Below are 19,681 nucleotides of genomic sequence, written 5' to 3'. Positions count from 1 at the left end.
GGCCCTCAGCCCGACACTCAAAGGCCCTCACAAGGCCCGCATGCATTAAGGCCCTCACAACTTTTCTATGCAATTTTATTTATATTTTGTTAAAAAGTGCATAATTGTATAAATAGCAAATGAAAAATATGTTTTACATAAGTTAGTGCTTTGTGTAGGCTCCTCCAACATTTCATAAAAAATCTAGTTCAAAATAACAAATTGTTCTATTGTCGGGATATAAATCTAGGTCACTTCTCCATGTATAAACAAGAATAAAATATAAATCAGAGTGATGTGATATGATATGATCCTTGATATATGGTAATGAAGTTTTTAATCAACTTCAACTAATCAAACACAAGTTATTCTACAACCTACAACACCACATCATATTTTTTGTCTTATATACATTTCTTATTGATTTATGGAATACATCGGCACATAAAACCTAATAACGAAATTTTTGAATTTTATTATCTTACAAATTTTAGCCAAATTATTAATTAAGTACATTAACCAAAGTCAAGATTGAGAAAACATATTATTTAAACGTGATAATTAATTTATTGCGTATTAATTTAGCAATATTATACTATAATAAAGAGTTTAAGAGAGTAATCAAACCCGACCCTCTAGCCATCAATTCTCTAAAGAGAGGGTTGAGGTGAGGGTTAGGGCTTCACAATTTTAACATTGGCTCTCACAGGCCCACCTATTACTACATGAGAGGACCGGGCTAGCCCTCAAGTCATATGGGCTTCATGGTTTGAGAGCCAGCCTGGCCCGTTTTACACCCCTACGTTAATCCATATGTTTCCTTTTTCTTCATTTTCATTGATATAATAAGATATACCCAAATACCCAATGTAGAAATGATAAAAAGGCTCAAACGGCTATAAAAGGAGATTGCTTCGTGGATGGAAGTCGAATTCAAAGCCGCCCATGAGAACGAGAGGACTGCAAAATTAGTCCAAGTCTAAAAAGTTGACCACTGCCGGCTACCAACAACTCACATTCTAATGTAATACTAAGTGCGTTAGTTCACAAACAATCAAAATAATCGCTCTTTAACTAAAAAACGATGAAATAACTTTATAAAATCAATGAATAGTCTTATCACAACCCTCCTAAGCCTTTAAATAGGCGTCCTAACCCTAAACTAAACAAGCGGTGACTTTCCAAAACCAATCCTACCAAAATAAGCAAAACAATAACTTTATTCGTGTAAAGCCCACGATAAGGCCCGTGCGCGAACCCGTGCTTGCTTATGGCAAGAAAAACCGAAGCGACCCCAGCTATCTCTATCAGAACATTCACTCGCCTTGAGCAGACCCGCTTGGATCAAAGGCAAACCGAAGCCGCACTCGTTATTCCTCAAAGCTAATATTCATACGTTGACGACCCTATCATATTCATCAAGGTATTCTTCCGCAAGCATCTGTACTGCATCATTCCCCCCTGATTGGAAGGAATTCGTCCTCGAATTTAAAGCATCCTCATCATCAGACGAATCACCACAAAATGGAATTAGATGTCGAACATTGAAGACATCCGAAGTCCGGATATGACTAGGCAAACGAAGGCGATAGGCATTCACGTTAATCTTTTCAATCACCTCCACAGGACCAATCTTGCGATGTTTCAACTTATTATAGTCACCAACGGAAAAACGGTATGTAGTAAGGACAGCCCAGACAAAATCACCCACCTTAAAATGAACATCACAACAGTGGCGATCAACAATATCCTTGTACTTTGCATTGGACTCTAATAACTTCTGACGGATAGTAGCATGAGTATCCTGAAGGTGCTGAGCAATCTCAGAAGCAATAGCATGAATAGGCTGTAAACCAGGAATAGGCGCCAGATCAGCCGCAACGTGATGATTAAACCCATAGAGAACCTGGAAGGGACTATACCCAGAAATCTGATTAACTGAATGGTTAAAGGCAAACTCGGCTTAGGCAAGATGAGAATCCCACTGCTTGATCTTAGTACCCACCAAAGAACATAACAGATTACCTAAAGACCGGTTAACAACCTCAATCTGGCTATCCGTCTGTTGGTATCAATCTGCCTATCACAAGTGTACATCTCGGGAAAAGAGTCAAACCCAAAAATCAAAGTACGCAAGGATACCAACAACAAAGAACGCCTGCTAAAAGCATCCGCCACATGATTTTGAACCCTAGATTTGTGGCGCAAGACAATGGTAAAATCCTACAAATAACTAGACTAGTGCAATTGTCGGGCACTGACGTTATCTTGGTTACCAATATGCTTGAGTGTTTCATGGTTAGTATAAAGGAGAAATTTGGAGTGAATCAAATAATGACGCCAATGTTTAAGTGTCTGAACGACGACATAAAATTCTAACTCATAAGCACTGTAGTTCTATTTCGCACCTGAGAGTTTCTCACTAAAATAAGCGACATGGTGAGTATGCTGACTAAGAAAGCCCCAATACCAACCTTAGAAGCATCAGTACACACTTCAAAGGGAGATGAAAAATTCAGCAGTTTAAGAATTGGTGCCGAAATAAGCTTAGTCTTCAGCTGCCTGAGACCAAAGAAACTTACTACCACGCAAACAGTCAGTAATAGGAGCAGTGATAGTACTAAAATGAGGAACAAAGCGGCAATAAAAGAAGCAAACCCATGAAAACTACGGGCTTCAGTTAATGTCGACGAGCTAGGCCAGGAGCGAACCGCCTCGACCTTAGACATATCCACAGAGATACCTTTTGCCGAAACCACATAACCCAGAAACAGAATTGAGTCAGTATAGAAAAAGCATTTGGCAACAGTAGCAAATAGCTAAGCTTAGCGTAAGACAAACAACACTGCCTGGAGATCCTGGAGATGAGACGCGGTATCCTTGCTGTAAATTAAGATGTCATCGAAGTAAACCACCACACATTTGCCCATAAATGACTTCAACACCTGGTTAATGACTCGCATGAAAGTACTGGGTGCATTAGAGAGGCCGAATGGCATAACCAACCACTCATATAGGCCCTCCTTTGTCTTAAAGGCGGTCTTCCACTCATCACCAATTCGGATGCGAATCTAATAATAACCAGATTTTAAGTCAAGCTTGGTAAAGACGACAACACCATGTAACTGATCTAGAAGATCATCTAACCGGGGAATAGGAAATATGTATTTGGTAGTGATCTTATTAATAGCCCGACCGTCAACACACATACGCCAAGATCCATCCTTCTTGGGAACTAATAAAGCAGGAACCGCACATGGGCTTACACTTTCCCGAATAAATCCTTTAGTAAGCAAATCGGTAACCTGTCGCTGTAACTCAGCATGTTCTTTCAGACTCATCCGATAATGCGGATGACTTGGGATTTTAGAACCAGGAACCAAATCGATTTGGTGCTGGATATCCCTCATAAGAGGCAAACCAGCCGGCAACTCATCTAGAAAAAGGTCCGCGAACTCCTATAACAATCCCTGCACACATGCTGGCACTGCAATCTTTGGTGTGTTAGGTTCACACATTAAAATAAACACGTGACTAGCACCAAGCATTACTGTCTCAAAATTGCGCAAAGCCAAACAAGAAGACTTTGGCTCGGCTGAGGCTGTGGGCACAGATTCCCGAGTAGGTGCTAACATAATTTTAACACCCTCAAACTGAAAACTATGAGTATTCTTCCAACTATCATGAGCAACCCGCCGATCAAATTGCCAGGGGCAACCCAATAACAAATGGCAAGCATCCATAGTAACAACATCACACCAGACCTTATCAACGTACTTAGAACCAATAGAAAAAGAAACCAAACAACGTTTAGTCATTGTTACCTCTGTGTCTTTCTTCAGCTAAGAGAGAGAATAAGGCGCCGAATGTTTCTCAGTGGCCAAGTTAAGCTTACGAACAACTTCAGAAGAGATGACATTCTCACAGCTACCTGAATCAATAACCAGCTTACAGACCTTCCCTATAATGGTACAAGTTGACTGGAAAATATGATTGCGAAGCCAACCATCACCCTCAGTTTCCTTAGGAGTAAAACACAGTCGGCGCACCACTAGAAATTCACCCCTGTCACCAGTGACTATTTCTTCCAGACTGTCATCCAAACCCACATCAAAGATGGAAGCCCCCAGAAAACCACCCACGGGATCTCATCAATATCCTCATTCTCGGCAAACAAAATCTTACCAGGAGCAGGCGGTTTGGAACATCGGTTAGCATAGTGACCCATCTCACCACAACGAAAATACTTAACTCAGCATTAAGCCATGACCTATAAGCGTCCGGGACCCTACGGCCTAGTGATAGGAACATTAGAGTATGCGGGAACAGACCACTACTCCTGCGGTTCTTGTTTTTTTCAAAATTAAAGGCACGCTTGATGAGCCTCGAGACCTAAAAACATCAAACAGGTTCAAGGCATCCTGCAGGTTAGAACGGAAACCCCCAATATAAAGGGCCACTAACTAATCATCAGACTCTGTCAAATCTACACCAGACAATAACTGATAAAAATCTTTGGTTTAGTCATCCACAGATTTTGCACCTTGACGCAAGTTCTGAAAGTGTTGATATAGTTCATGCGTATAATTGAATGGTAAAACATCAGCACGGAGATAGTTTTTAAGTTTTCCCTAATCAACGATTTAGATTTACCTCTTCGGTGACGAGTCGCTTTCAACCTCCTCCAAAATGGCAAAGGGGTGTTATCCTCTGCCTCCAGATCGTCCTCCACATGCTGTGGTGCACGGTTTTGTAGTTGGTCGGGTTGCCAATTAAGGGCCTCGACCTGGCGGGTTAGCGCTGCTACCTGCCTTGAAAGTTTGGCCATGCGGTCACGAGCATACATATCGTCCAGAAAAGCTTCTCTCTGAGGTCTACCACGTCCTCTTGCTGCTTAACGAGGCATATTTAGATCGTAGCTAAATCTGATACTAACTAATGTAATACTAAGTGTGTTAGCTCACAAACAATCAAAAGAATCACTCTTTAACCAAGAAACGATGAAATAACTTTATAAAATCAATGAATAGTCTTATCACAACACTCCTAAGCCTTTAAATAGGCGTCCTAACCCTAAACTAAACAAGCGGTGACTTTCCAAAACCAATCCTACCAAAATAAGCAAAATAATAACTTTATTCGTGTAAAGCCCACGATAAGTCCCAGAGCGCGACCCACGCTTATGGCAAGACAAAACTGAGTGCGACCCGCGCTATCTCTACTATAACATTCACTCGCCTTGAGCACGACCTGCGCTTGGATCATGGCAAAACTGAGTGCGCCCCGCGCTCGTACTCTTCAGAGCCAATATTCATACGTTGACGTCCTTATCATATTCATCAAGGTATTCTTCCGCAAGCATCTGTACTGCATCAAGTACCCACTACACTTGAGAGAACAAACCTTGAGTGAATCTATTAGAGAGTTGTAATTGCAACACACCTCTGTGAGAACCCACCTTAAGGATGCTCTCCAAAAGTCTCGGAAACAACTCTACTTTTGTATTTCATTGCTCATGTTTTGTGTATTTATCTTTAGATGATTAAATTACTGTACATATATTATTCTAAGTTCAAAGGAGTTTGTCCTTATTCCCCGCTAATGAGATGTATGGACTTATGAGAATAAATAAGGAAACAAGACCCTTTGTACTAAATAGAAGAAGTTTGTGAGTACCTTCACTGGAAAACTCTCACGAGGTTTAAAGCTCGTCCACTAGGAAATTCCTAAAGGTTTAAGGCCTTGTTGCATATGGCCAATGCAATCGCACTCTGCGAAACGAGATTAGTTTAATTTATAATAAATCACTCATTTGTGATCTTAGTTTTTTTCTCTCATCCTTGCTTAAGGACAATCACTAAGCTATTTGGGGGTGGTGATCAGCTCCCAAATGTGCGTTTTATTATCCTTACATTACTGTATTACAGCTCTTCTTACGTTTAATGAAAAGACAACTCATAGCTTTTATTGTCTTTTTCAAGTTACAGAGAAATTCAGACCACTTATCATAAAAGTTGTATCTTAGCACCAAAAAGAGCCTTAATAACGCTTATTATGAAGACCAGAAACTGCTATAAAAAAATACTGAAAAAGTCAAGGTCAAAGGTCAAAGCCCTCAACTCAGAAGACCAGAGATGGAAGTCCTTATCACAAAATATGGTATTCTTTAAACCTATCTTGATCAAGAAGAAATCAAAAAGCAAAAGGAAAATTCAAAAGCATAAAGTAAAGGGTGAGGTGTCTCAAATGTAATGGAGAAGGGTAAATCAGTAAAAAAAATATAAAATAAGAGTATATAAACTAAAAGTTAGGGAAAGAGAATACACTTAGACTTAATCTAGTGTCATGTAGGATTTAATTTATAGTTTTTTTTTTTTTCATTCAAGTTATTTACTTTATTGTTCTTCATTTCAATCTTGTTATTTGCTTTTATATTTCAATCAATTAATCTTCTTTTTGTTGTTCTTTGTTTCAATCTTTCATTTCAATCCTTTCTTTCAATGTTTGTGTCATTTTAATCTTCAACAACCTAAGTTTTCAATGTTCTTTATAAACTAAAAACTAACCTAAGAGTTTACCTTCCTTTCTTCAACTCCCAACATTCAAACTCAAAACAATCTAGGATGAACCACATTAAAATCTTTGAGATATTCCAAACTAGTTTACTTCAAGATCCTTACTCCTTGTAGATGATGCGACTCACCGGAGCCAAGATTATTGTTTGGGTATTAGTTGCATGTCCAGACCCATATCTAAACATTCTTTTTAGTTAGAAGCTAAGAGTAAAATCTTGTACATTTCAATCCTTTCTTTCAATATTTGTGTCATTTTAATCTTCAACAACTTAAGTTTTCAATGTTCTTTATAAACTAAAAACTAAACAAGTCCTAAACTTAGAGTTTACATTCCTTTCTTCAACTCCCAACATTCAAACTCTAAACAATTTAGGATGAACAACATCAAAATCTTTGAGATACTCCAAACTAGTCTACTTCAAGATCCTTACACCATGTAGATGATGCGACTCACCAGAGCCAAGATTATTGTTTGGGTATTAGTTGCATGTCCAGAACCATATCTAAACATTCTTTTTAGTTAGAAAAGTAAAATCTTGTATATATAGTATAACTAGATAAAAAAATTATATATATATATAATTTTTTTATCTAGTTATACTATTCTTTTTAGTTGGCTGTAACTTTCTTTTTTCCGATAATGGATATATTTTCATTAACTACACTAGATTTTGGACCCGGGCATATGCCCGAGATATATTAAATATTTTGTGTGCTGAAAAGGCTTTACAAAATGTCTCACACAAATTTTCAAATTAGAATATATTTTTATTGAAAATAAACAAAAATACGTTAATGAGCAGCGATTATGGTGAATAAGTACTTGGGAACTAAGGGATCAAATTGAGATAGCTTTTTCACTTTGTGGTTTAGGATATTAATCCATAATTTTCAAATAGAATTATCTTAAACTCGATCTAGCTTGTATAATAGTTTTCTTAGATTTATGGTGATTTAGTAGCAAATTTTAGAATAAGAATATATTTTTATTGAAAATAAACCGAAATATGTTAATGAGCAGTGATTATAGTGCATAAGTACATGGAAACTAAGGGATCAAATTGAGATAGCCTCTTCACTTTGTGGTTTAGGATATTAATCCGTAATTTTCAAATAGAATTATCTTAAACTTGATTTAGCTTGTATAATAGTTTTCTTAGATTTATGGTTATTTAGTGGCAAATTTTCAAATCAGAATATATTTTTATAGAAAATTGTACGTACAAAAATGTGTACCTAGGTCTATGCAATTGATTTTAGAGTCACCACTAACTTTATTAAGGAAAAGTTCAGTAAAACATATGTGAAAGACTAGCCCTCGAAACTAGATGATTATTGGGTTCGGGAGTCAAGGTACGATGTGGGAAGGTGTTAGGCACTCCACGCCGCCTTTGGTAAAACCAAAATTTTACTTCTATTGAGGTGTAATGTATTAAGATAGGCAAACGAAGAAAGCTTAAAAAATTAATCTACCAAGTTGGGTGATCCTCACTAAATTATTAAAAAAACTAATAACTATATGCTATAATAAAACTAAAAAAAATAATCCTAATATGCAATAATAATTAAAATAAAAGAGAAAAGAAAGATGTCACCATGTTTGGAATGTTGCCTCACACTTGATTGTAGATTGATTGATTAATTGATGATCTTGATTAATTGTTGATAAATGATGATGATAAACTTGATTTGGAATTGACAACTATGATATGATTTTTGGATTGAAACAGGTGATTTGAGAAAAAAAACAACTTTTGGTGAAAAGAAGCTTCTACTCAAGATCGAAAGAAGGGAAAAGAAGACGAAAGACGAAGAACACGAAGAACTTTATTAGAAAAACCTCGAAGTCGAAATTTTACCTTCAACTCCAGATTAAACTAAAGAAATTCTACTCTAGAATGATGAACTAGAAAAGAAAAAAAAGAAGAACACTCAAGAAAAGAAAACTACTAGGCTATTAGCTCTGAATAGCTAGGTCCAAATTATTAACTCCGAATTCCTAGATCCAAATGTTTTTTGTGGGTGAATGAGACCCATATTTATAGTTTTTAGGCGTGGATTCAAATATGGTAATGAGTTTATCCAATGGCTGAGTGTTGATGAAGAAAAATCTAATGGCTTGATCTCTTTCTGGTTGCACCTCCTAAATCTGGCCCTTGATTCAAGAGGTGGGATAAAGGGTGCGATCTTGGCCCTTAGTTTTTGGATATTTCAGATGGATTAGGGAAAAAAATCAAGCCCTACACGTCCTCAATGAGCCCATAATCTAGGGTTTCCAAACATGGCTCCAAAATGGCATATTCTCTAGAATATTCTTGATTTTTGGGATCAAATCAAATCAAACAGATAAGGAAGGTTCTCTAGGATTTTGGAGGCTTGATAAATGGGCTAAAAACCCTAATGAAAAGGTCCAACTCGAGCTGGATCCGCAGCCCACGAGCACAAGTCCAAAATCCACAAAAAAACCCATTTTGACCATATTTTCAATGCTGCAAATTTCCTTTGACCGGGTCAAAATTAGGCAAGCTCTTCTTAATAAAAGTTGTTCATTAATCCATTAAGAAGGTCCATGAACTCTTAAAAATACCCTTAGGTCGAAATCTTACTCCAAAAAATTGTTGCACTCAACAAAGTCGCATACAAACCAAAGCAAACGGGATAGGGCAAGATTAGGGTTTCTGAAATCCAAAAAGAACCTAGGCAAGCTTGTACTCATTTCGAAGGATTTTTCAAGGGGAATTCAAATATGAAATAATTTCATCCAAAGAAAGAGTGGAAAAAACGAGATTTGGGCTTCAAAGGGTTACAGGGGTATTTTGGTCATTTTTAGCTCAAAACTCATAAAGCAACAAAACTTCAGCCATAGCTAGAACATGATGAGGAGAGTTTAAAGAAACTAAAAGAAGATGAAAAGAAAGAAGTTTGAAGTAGAAATAAAGACTCTAGAAAGCAAATCACCTTATGCGATCAAATTTAATTCAAAGCAAAATCGTGAATGAATTATGCCTGGGGTGCAAAAATGGGGTGTCTACAGTTGCTCCTCTTTGGCGGAGGTTTCTTGCAACTGAACGGCAAAGCCATGGAGACAAACCATTTTTGCAAAGCTCCAGCCAAATGATCTCATGCAATTTTTGAAAATTCATTTGAAAAATATTTTTGAAAGAGGACATTTCCCTGGATATTTGAAATCTTCAATTTTTTTCAAGTTGTTTGTGAAAGCATAGTTGAAAATGGTTGTCACTCAAGAGAGGATGGTATCACACCTTACAAATGCGTGTTTTACGTCTTACATTTTTTCAGTACTCAACCAAAGTATCACACCTTCTAATGCATGTATTTTACACCTTACATTACATCAGTGTGTACTAGGATAGTGGCGCTTAGGCCAAAAATGGTGATGGATAAGGATGAGCAACTTTTTGAAATCAAGGGACAATTTTTTTTTTTTTTTTTTTTTTTTTTTTTTTTTTTTTTTTTGAAATCTAATATTTTCAAATTCATTTTGGAAAACTGGTGAAATCAAGTGGATAGATCAATTCATTCATGATTTTGACTTAGATTAAAAATTCTCATATAATGGTGATAACCAAGCACTGACGAAAGGAAAGACTCACCGGGGAGAGCAAGAAGATCCACTAGGGATAGCCGATTCTAAATAAGATGGACGAAGACACAGACAAACACTGTTGGGGAAGATAAGAGATGTGCTGGGGATGAAAGATGGATGCTGGGAATGATGATATTCAAGTTCAATCAATCAATCAATCAATTACGTTCAAGTAGTCGGATTGGAAAAAGATCATTACTTACTATGAAGTTCAAATTGATCCATCCGCGGAGGTTTGTCGATAAAAATCGACATTGTTCTCGCGAACAATTTTAATGTTTCACAAATGGAATTACCGAAATGATATTAATGATCAAGTGGTTGCCAATAGTGCGGTGGAAAACAAAACTTGATGAATATTTTCTCATACTGGAGGGTAAGAACCCCATGGTACTAATATTCATTATTTTTTATTTTATTTTATTTTTTTTTGGAAAGTTTTTTTTTTTTTTTTTTTTTTTGGGGTCAAACTTGGTCAACTGTCTAAACTGGTCAAAATGGGTCAACTGGTGAGAACCCGGTCCAACAAGTGAAAACCGGGCCAGTCTGGACCAACCGGGTCAACCTGGACCAAACTGAACCAGGCCAAACCGGGTGACAAACAGGTAAGATGTACCCCGACCTTCCTTGTTAGTATTAGCACCATATCATTTTATGAAAACAGACCCTTTAAAACGATGGAATTACGGAAAGGAATCTTTGACAATTCAAACAGTTTTGTCTTTTTGGAAATAAACCATTTCTCATTAAAGGAAGGTTTCCATTTCACATGCGTGCTTTCCTAACCAATCATTACATTTAATATCGCACAGACCCTATAATCGCCTATATAAACACACAGAACTCGAGCGCAAACGAAAAAAGAATTTACATACCTTTGGCCGACGTCCAGCAGCAAGAGAGACAAAGAGAAACATACCTTGGGGTGAAATCACGTCCAGCAAAAGAGGTTGAAGAACGTGGCGACAGTGACATCACCGAATTAATGTCTCGCCATATCAAGATGAGTCGCACAAATCCTTAGAACATCTTTCTAATGGGTCGTCCAGACAGATATATTGGCCATAGTGGCTCTACAATGCAGTGGTAAACCGAAACGCCTCTTTACTCCCTTCAATTTATTATTGAAGCTCATCTTGTTCACCAACAGTCGTCCATCACATACAGGAATTTGTGGTCTTGGACGGCCTGTGGAACTTGGGAGAAACTTTCGTGGCAAAGATTAGGCGTGGGGCATTATTTCTCTCCATAACAGGTTAGTATAATATACATGATATACAGTACATAAAACTATAATGCAACTATGTTAGCGTGAATAGTTAGAAAAATTGTGGTGTATGCATGCTATGTTAGTAAAACAAGTACATGGTTTAGTTAGGAATATTGGCTTCATAATTTTCTACGTACTTGAAATCATTGTCACCAAGTTCGGCGTTTTTTTGAAAAAAAACGCGTTTAAAACCCGAGATATTGGCAAGGCGTCTGGTTCCAGTTTAAAACCCGGGTTTTTCAAAAAAACCCGTTTTAAACTTAAAAAACGTTTAAAACCCGAGATTTTGAAAATCTCCCGTTTAAAACTTTTTTTTTTTTTAATCTAAAAGAAAACACGAAGAAGAAAATGGATTTTGGAGTTTACCTTTTTGAAGAGTGGGGTTAGATTGACTTATTGAGACAGTTTTATCTTGTTTTGGACTATTAATAATTAATTATAAATTTTAAAGTTATTAACTTATTTGTAGAACTTGATTATGCCATTATGGTTGGCAATTAGTAGTATCTTATTTAGAGTCGTGTTTTGGTACTGAATCTAAAACTTCTAGTATTTGGATAAGTAATGATAATTTGATACTTTCATGTATTTGAATTTTCTTTCATTTGTATTATTTTTATTTTTATTTTATGTGTCAATTCTTTTTTCCACTCTTATAAAAAAATCAAATTATTTATTTATTATATTCTTTATCATCGGTTTTTACTGTTTCTTTTACGTATTGTAAGTATTATATGTTTTAAACCCGTTTTACCGTTTTAAACCCGTTTTTTATGCCCCACGTTTTTTTTTTTTTTTTTTTTTTTTTCGGTTTTTTTCCCGAGACGTTCCGTTTAAAACACGAACTAAGTTTTTTTTTCAAATACACCGTTTTAAATCCGTACCGTACTTGGTGACAATGCTTGAAAGCCTAGATTTTTCATCATAAGCCATCCAAAGCAAACCAAGTTTTCGAAAACAAATCTTTTTTTTTTTTTTTTTTTGAAATTCATTTTGAAAACCATGGAAAACAAAACAATTTTTTTTTCACAGAATAAGAAATACCACAGATGATTGCATAACAAGTGAAATTGGGGGAATGAGTTACCGACAAGAAGATGAGCATAAGGACGACTATAGGATAGAAGTACGATCAAACTTGGCACCTATGAATTAGATGATATTCTTTTCCCTTTAATTGTTTGACCTTCACAAAGCATTGAACGATGCCCAAAAACTTTCTTCCTAAACAGATAGAGCATAAAGCATATGACCAATCTTCTGGAGACGACTTCCTCATACATCGCAATCACTAGTAGTGAATCCTCCAATGCCTTCCATTTTTTTTTTTCCCCTGAGTACTTCTCAACTAGGAGATATAGTGGACTTAGAGATCAAGAGCGGACTTTTATAGGACTATAATATAGGCTTAGGTGATGGGCACAGAAAGAAAGGATAGGATAAAAAATTTGAGTAGAACTTGTCATATAAAGGGATGAGTAATTGGAATGAAGGTAGTGAGATGATGATACGGATTTCAAATCTCAAATGAAACTGCCCCTTGTTTAGGTTTTCCATTTTGGACCGGTCTTAATTATTTTGTGTAACTCTAAGCATTTTGAGTTATGACGGGGTTTTTTTTTTTTTTTTTTGCCCTTGCACTAGGATTTTTTCAACACCTTCTTGGGATAAATAACATGGGGGGGTGATTGTTTCATGATCAAAGAAGGATGGAATGATGTCCCTGGACCATGACAAGTTCTATAAGAGTGGGTATAGGTAATCTATGGGTATGCTAAGGATTTATTAGGCTTCCTAAAAGATATGGGCTTATATTGTGGGAAACAAAAGAATATGCTAAGGCTCAAATGGGCTTCAATCGGGAACATATGATATTAGGTGTGCTTATGAGGCTAAAAACAAAACGATCAAAGATGGTCTGTTCCATCGTCTCTCTAAGATTTCCACTATATTTTTCGTCTTAAAATAAACAAAGTTGGGTAAAAAGTAGTACCTATTTAATTGGTCGACATTGGTAGGATTTCCCATGTAAAATCTTCATAGTGAATGGACATTCACTGTTGGGTTTGAACTTTCTGGTTCATTGATTCCACTCTAGTCTGGATCTGCTTGCTTAGCTTTACTTGTAACAATTTGTCTCCATTGGTATCTAAGTCCCAGTGGAACATCAATGCCCTCCTTCATATCTCGGCTCTCAAGAATGTTGATCATAGATGAACTCTTCTTAGCATTCCACTCTTTGATGTAGTTAGATTCGAGTCAGTTGACTTCTTTGATAGATAGCTCTCATGTCTTCGATCGAAGCTAATGATGCAATATTGAATTTGCCCTCTCCACGGTAGGGTAGCTGGTTGGTTGATTGGCTTAGTAGCCGTTGATTGATGGAATGCAGAATATTCCCCTTCTTCAGTAGGGAAGTTGATCAAATGATGTTGTGGAGTTTTGCCCTCTCCACAAAGGTATATGCATAATGCTGATGTTGATGTTGGTGATCTTAGACATTCGAAAAATCTTCTCAAACATAACCGTTGAACTTTCTTCCTCCTCAATTTCTTCTTCTCGGTGAGTGATTCTCTCATCTACGAATAATGAAAATCATGTACCATCTTAAGACAATAGATTGTCATAGATATGATCAACACTTCTATGGATTCTTTAAGTAATTTGATCAGGCTTCAACGCTCAAAGGGGATCAAGGTTATACCAATCTGCACATAATGTGGTTCATCTGTGGTGCCAAGGTTGATGGTCTTTGTCTCCACAATGACTAGTGTCTGTCAATCCTCAGACTGCTCATGAGAAAGAATGGACTCGGTAGCTTCATTGTCCATTTTTCATCATTGTTGAAAGGAGGGGATCATAGTAAGCTGCACAAGTCATTCAATCATCTTGCACTAAGGCAAGTGGGTAAATCATATTCTGTGGGATTTTGAAAACTTTTTTGATTTTTTGTATTTTTGAAAATTTTTAATTTTTTTGGGTTTTTGAAATATCATGATTTTTTTGGATTTTGGAAATATTTGATTTTTTTTGGATTTTTGAAATATTTGATTTTTTTGAATTTTTGAAATATAACTATATACAAAAGGAGTTAGAACAAAAAGTTTCACGCCCTTTGAGCCCTATCGGATTCATCCGGTGGCTCAATCGGAGCAATATGATGGCTGGGGATTGGATCAATAATGACTTACGTTCCCCAATCATCATAGTCTCCATTAATGAATGGATACTCATCAGAATCTAAGGTCTCTAAAAACCTTTCCCAAATCTCATATTGCATCTGGGAGTCAGAAAGTGGCATGTTCTCAACATCCACTGGAACTGGGTCAATAATAGATTCCATATTCAACAGATCATCCAAATCAAGTATGGTTTGAGGGTCCAATTGGACATGATAAGGTGTGACAGTCTTGTCTCCTAGGTCAAATCCTAACCCTAGGGAACTGGCTAAAGTAAAAGATGGAGTATTGTCTATACCTGACAAGGAGGATGTCGATCTAACCTCATTTATCCAACTAAACTGTCTAGCCTCATGATCCAACCTAAGTTGGCGATATCCTGAATATGAATTAATATCTGGCTCTGAAATAGTAACTTATGAGTTTGGATCTGGGTCATCATCTTCACTCCATAACATGTTGGAATCAATAATAGCATCAATCTCTGCCCTTAGATCAGGTAGAGCCAATTTGAGACAATTCACCGTGGCACTAGAATTAATAAACAATTCTGATAGTCCTTCCACAACCTCCTCAGTATAGCCTTGCCCTTTTCGATCATCTTGACTAGGAATCTGCAGTGGTTCTAAGATGCCGTTTTGGGTTTTTCCCAATCCAAGTCCTGGAAAATAGTTCTGCTTACGGAACATCTGAGTCGTCTTGGGATTTCCATTGCAAAACGGGTAGGGAGCTTCTCCTTGTCGGGTGCTCTAAACTCCACAATCCCTAATGGTTTCTCAGTGTAGTTACAATTTCCTTCAATCATTGGTATTACCTTATGCTCTTCTGAAAAATCCAGATCATCCGAATCACTAGTGACGCAGATAATCTTCCCTTGCCATAAGAACTTAAGCTTTCTGTGAAGTGTAGAGGGAATTGCGCCGGCCAGGTGTAGCCATGGTCTGCCCAAAAGGAAATTGTAATTAGCCTCGATGTCCATAGCCAAGAATGTGACTTTGAACGTGACTGGACCTATTTGGACGTCAGTTGTGAACTCGCCAAGGACTTCTCTTCTCTGATTATCAAACCCATGAACTGCTCTGGCTGTACCCTTAGTGAAAGTGAAGTCTTCAGGCATGATTCCAATGGCTTTCACAGAATTGACCGGGCAGATATTCAAACCGGATCCGTTGTCAATCAGTACAAATGGCACCTTATGGTTGTTGCAATGCACCGTAATAGTCAATGCTTTCATGTGGGTTATTCCATCTGCGGTCAAATCATCATCAGAAAATGTTATAGAGTTTGTTTTCCTGAGGGATGCGACTGTACGTGCCAAATCATTCGGCTGGATGGAAGTTGGAACATGAGCCTGGTTCAAGGCTTGAAGAACTGCTTGCCTATGTTGGGGTGATGCCATGAGTAAACCACATATGGAAATGTTGGACTTGGTTTTCTGCAATTGTTGGATTACTTCATTACCATCCTGCTTCTCTGGTTCAGTAGCCATAGGCAGGTCAGGTTGTTGGGCCAAAACCTGATCCTTCTGTAAGTGTAGTGGCTTGTATATCCTTCCTCCTCTTGTCAAACCATGAGTCTCAACACATTCTTCTGCCAAACTAGGTTCTAATTGCTTCAACTGATGTAGTGAGATTGTTGAGTCATCTTTACTTTTCTCGGGCTCAATTAACTTCTTCCCTTAGAACCTCCTCGGTATCGTGACTCTTGGCTGGCACAAACTGGACCTTGGGGATTATGATAGGAGTTAGGATCACCTGCTGCTGAGTTGGATTCTGGCAAATCACGGGTCCTTGAGGTTTTGACCCAACTTGTGATGCCGCAGATTGAGATGTATTCAAAGGATCTACCCATTTCGTAATGGGCCTCTGCATCATAAAGGATTCTAGATGCTCTCTAGTCAACTTGAACGGCTTTTGAATCTGTGGAGTATGTAGAAATGGTGCCACCACCTCATTTAATTGGATACCTCTAGAATTTGTTTGCCTCATGCATTCTCTAACTGCATCATGAAGATTGACTAGCCTTGTGGTGCTAACACTGGACTCTTGCTTGATAGGAGTAATAAAAGAAGTTGGATCTTTAGTCTTGACCAACTCTAATGTGTGAACTCCCCCATTATGGTATGGCAATGGATTTGTTGTCACATTCGGAGTGCCAAGATGTGAAACATCAATTCTTCCCGAATCAATCAAATCTTGGATCGTATGTTTAAGAGCACCACACTTCTCTGTAAGATGTCCTGGAGATTGATGAAAATCACAGTGTTTTGAAGTATCATACCAGTATGAAATCGGATTTGGAGGAGGCCTAGGTTGCAATAGTGTAACTAGGCCTTGTTGGATCAAAGCCTTGAGAATGACCGACAATGGGTACGGTAGCTCTGTGAACTACCTCTGAGGCTTGGGGAACCCTCTATTTTGATATCCTTGTTGTCTTAGAGGATATGCAATTTGATTGGAAGAAGGGCTGTTTGCCACCTCCGACTGAATTTATGATGTGGTCGAGGTTGAACTTGTGTAGCAACCACATTGGCTTCTTAGTTGTTCACCATTACAGTGGGAGGCTTCTTCTTCTGCGGGTTAGATCCTGTAGACATTGAGCTGATGGGAGAAATATTGCCAGATGATAATCCATCTTCAATTTGTGATCCAACGGCAACTAAGGCTTGATATGTCGGATGATAACTAGCACTTAGCCTAGTCGCATACTCTTGGTTCAAACTCTTCATAACCAATCTAATTTGCTCCTACTCCGTGGGCCTATCAATGATTTGGGCTGCTTTTGTCCTCCATCTTGTAATATACTCGGTAAAGCTTTCATTCGGACCTTGCTTCAAAGCTTCAAGTTGCCTTCGCCCATTTGGATATCGGTGTTGTAAGAGAAGTGAGCTCTGGCGTTTACCGATTCGAGCCAAGTCTTGATTTTTGTGTTTCAATATTCATCCACCAAGTAAGGGCTGCACCCTTAAGACTCCTCTGGAATAGTTGAACCATTAGTTCTGGCCCGATTCCCATCGGTTGTAGATAACTTGCATACATACGAATGTGGGCCTTTGGACAACCGGTTCCCTCATATCGCTCCATCTTTGGAAATTCGAATCCATGTGGTACTCTGATCTGTGGATATGGACATAGATTATCAAGGTCCAAGTCTCCACCTTTCATCTTGGTCATTGCTTCTTTCAATTTCTTAATCTCCTCCATTACGGGGTCAACCGGTGGTTGGATTAGGTTTTGCACTTGGTTTTGAGGGTTCGTGTAGAATAGTGGTTGTGGAGTTTGTGGAAAATAGGTTGGGGTTGGTAACATGAATGGGTTGACATCATGGTTGTAGTTGGAATTTGGTTTGGGCTTTGAAAAGTTTGATAAGTGGATGGTTAAGGCATGTAGGTTGGGTTATCCTGAGGGAAAAATTGGGACAAAGTATGGGTTGGCATAGGAGCATGCAATTGGGTTGATCTATGTGTTGCATACGGAGTGGGTAATGAGGTTGGTAGAATGGTAAGGTTAGGACTAACCATGGGGGGTAGTGCGATACCTGGTTGTTGTGGTTGACCCAGACTTGGAGTTATTGCAAACTTTGACATCATCTTGAGAAACATCTTTTCCATCGCCTTCTTTATCAATTACTCTTGACTGGTAGGCGTTGGTGATTCACCAGAGCCATTTGTATGAGGAGTTCAAGTGTTACTTGATAACATTTGCCCTTCAAGCGAAGGTATTGGTGGAGAACTTCCTTGTGGCATAGACATTTGTGATGAAGATATAGGTGGCAGAGATAACGCTTGAGAAGAACTGTCTGGTAAATTCTCCATTTCAATCAGCGAGTTAATGGTTACACGAGATAACCTTAACCCTGACCTTCTGTTCCAACTAGCTTCTGGATAAGCTTTCTTCTTTCCTATCTTAACTGAAACACCTCAACGAAAACGTAAGTCTGACTCTTTAGTGATGTCCCCAGCAGAGTCGCCAAAAAACCTGTACACACAAAAATGTGTACCTAGATCTATGCAATTGATTTTAGAGTCGCCACTAACTTTATTAAGGAAAAGTTGAGTAAAACCTATGTGAAGGACTAGCCCTCGAAACTAGATGATTATTGGGTTCGGGAGTCAAGGTACGATGTGGGAAGGTGTTAGGCACCCACGCTCGCCTGGTAAAACCAGCCTTACTTCTATTGAGGTGTAATGTATTAAGATAGGCAAACGAAGAAAACTTAAAAAATTAATCTACCAAGTTGGATGATCCTCACTAAATTATTAAAAAAAACTAATAACTATATGCTATAATAAAACTAAAAAAAATAATCCTAATATGCAATAATAATTAAAATAAAAGAGAAAAGAAAGATGTCACCTTGTTTGGAATGTTGCCTCACACTTGATTGTAGATTGATTGATTAATTGATGATCTTGATTGATTGTTGATAAATGATGATGATAAACTTGATTTGGAATTAACAACTATGATTTTTGGATTGAAACAGGTGATTTGAGAAAAAAAACAACTTTTGGTGAAAAGAAGCTTCTACTCAAGATCGAAAGAAGGGAAAAAAAGACGAAAGACGAAAGACGAAGAACACGAAGAACTTTATTAGAAAAACCTCGAAGTCGAAATTTTACCTTCAACTCCAGATTAAACTAAAGAAATTCTACTCTAGAATAATGAACTAGAAAAGAAAAAAAAAGAAGAACACTTAAGAAAAGAAAACTACTAGGCTATTAGCTCTGAATAGCTAGGTCCAGATTATTAACACTGAATTCCTAGCTCCAGATGTTTTTTGTGGGTGAATGAGACCCATATTTATAGCTTTTGGGCATGGATTCAAATATGGTAATGAGTTTGATCAAATGGCTGAGTGTTGATGAAGAAAAATCCAATGGCTTGATCTCTTTCTGGTTGCACCTCTTAAATCTGGCCCTTGATTCAGGAGGTGGGATAAAGGGTGTGATCTTGGCCCTTGGTTTTTGGATACTTCAGATGGATTAGGGCAAAAAATCAAGCCCTACACGTCCTCAATGAGTCCATAATCCAGGGTTTCCAAACATGGCTCCAAAATGGCATATTCTTTA

General features: G+C 37.7%; 1 long non-coding RNA gene across 1 annotated transcript; it reads left to right on the top strand.

Annotated features, from left to right (window-relative positions):
* The first annotated feature begins 11,001 nt into the window (after positions 1 to 11,001).
* On the top strand, positions 11,002 to 19,178 carry LOC147495735 (uncharacterized). Its single transcript, XR_015197370.1, has 3 exons — positions 11,002 to 11,247; positions 11,329 to 11,416; positions 19,096 to 19,178. It is a non-coding gene; the product is annotated as an uncharacterized LOC147495735 (long non-coding RNA).
* The last annotated feature ends 503 nt before the right edge of the window (positions 19,179 to 19,681 follow it).

This window comes from Coptis chinensis, chromosome 6 (genome assembly GCF_015680905.1).
Source record: "Coptis chinensis isolate HL-2020 chromosome 6, ASM1568090v1, whole genome shotgun sequence".
Lineage (NCBI taxonomy): Eukaryota > Viridiplantae > Streptophyta > Magnoliopsida > Ranunculales > Ranunculaceae > Coptis > Coptis chinensis.
This window is presented reverse-complemented; position numbering and strand designations above follow the sequence as displayed.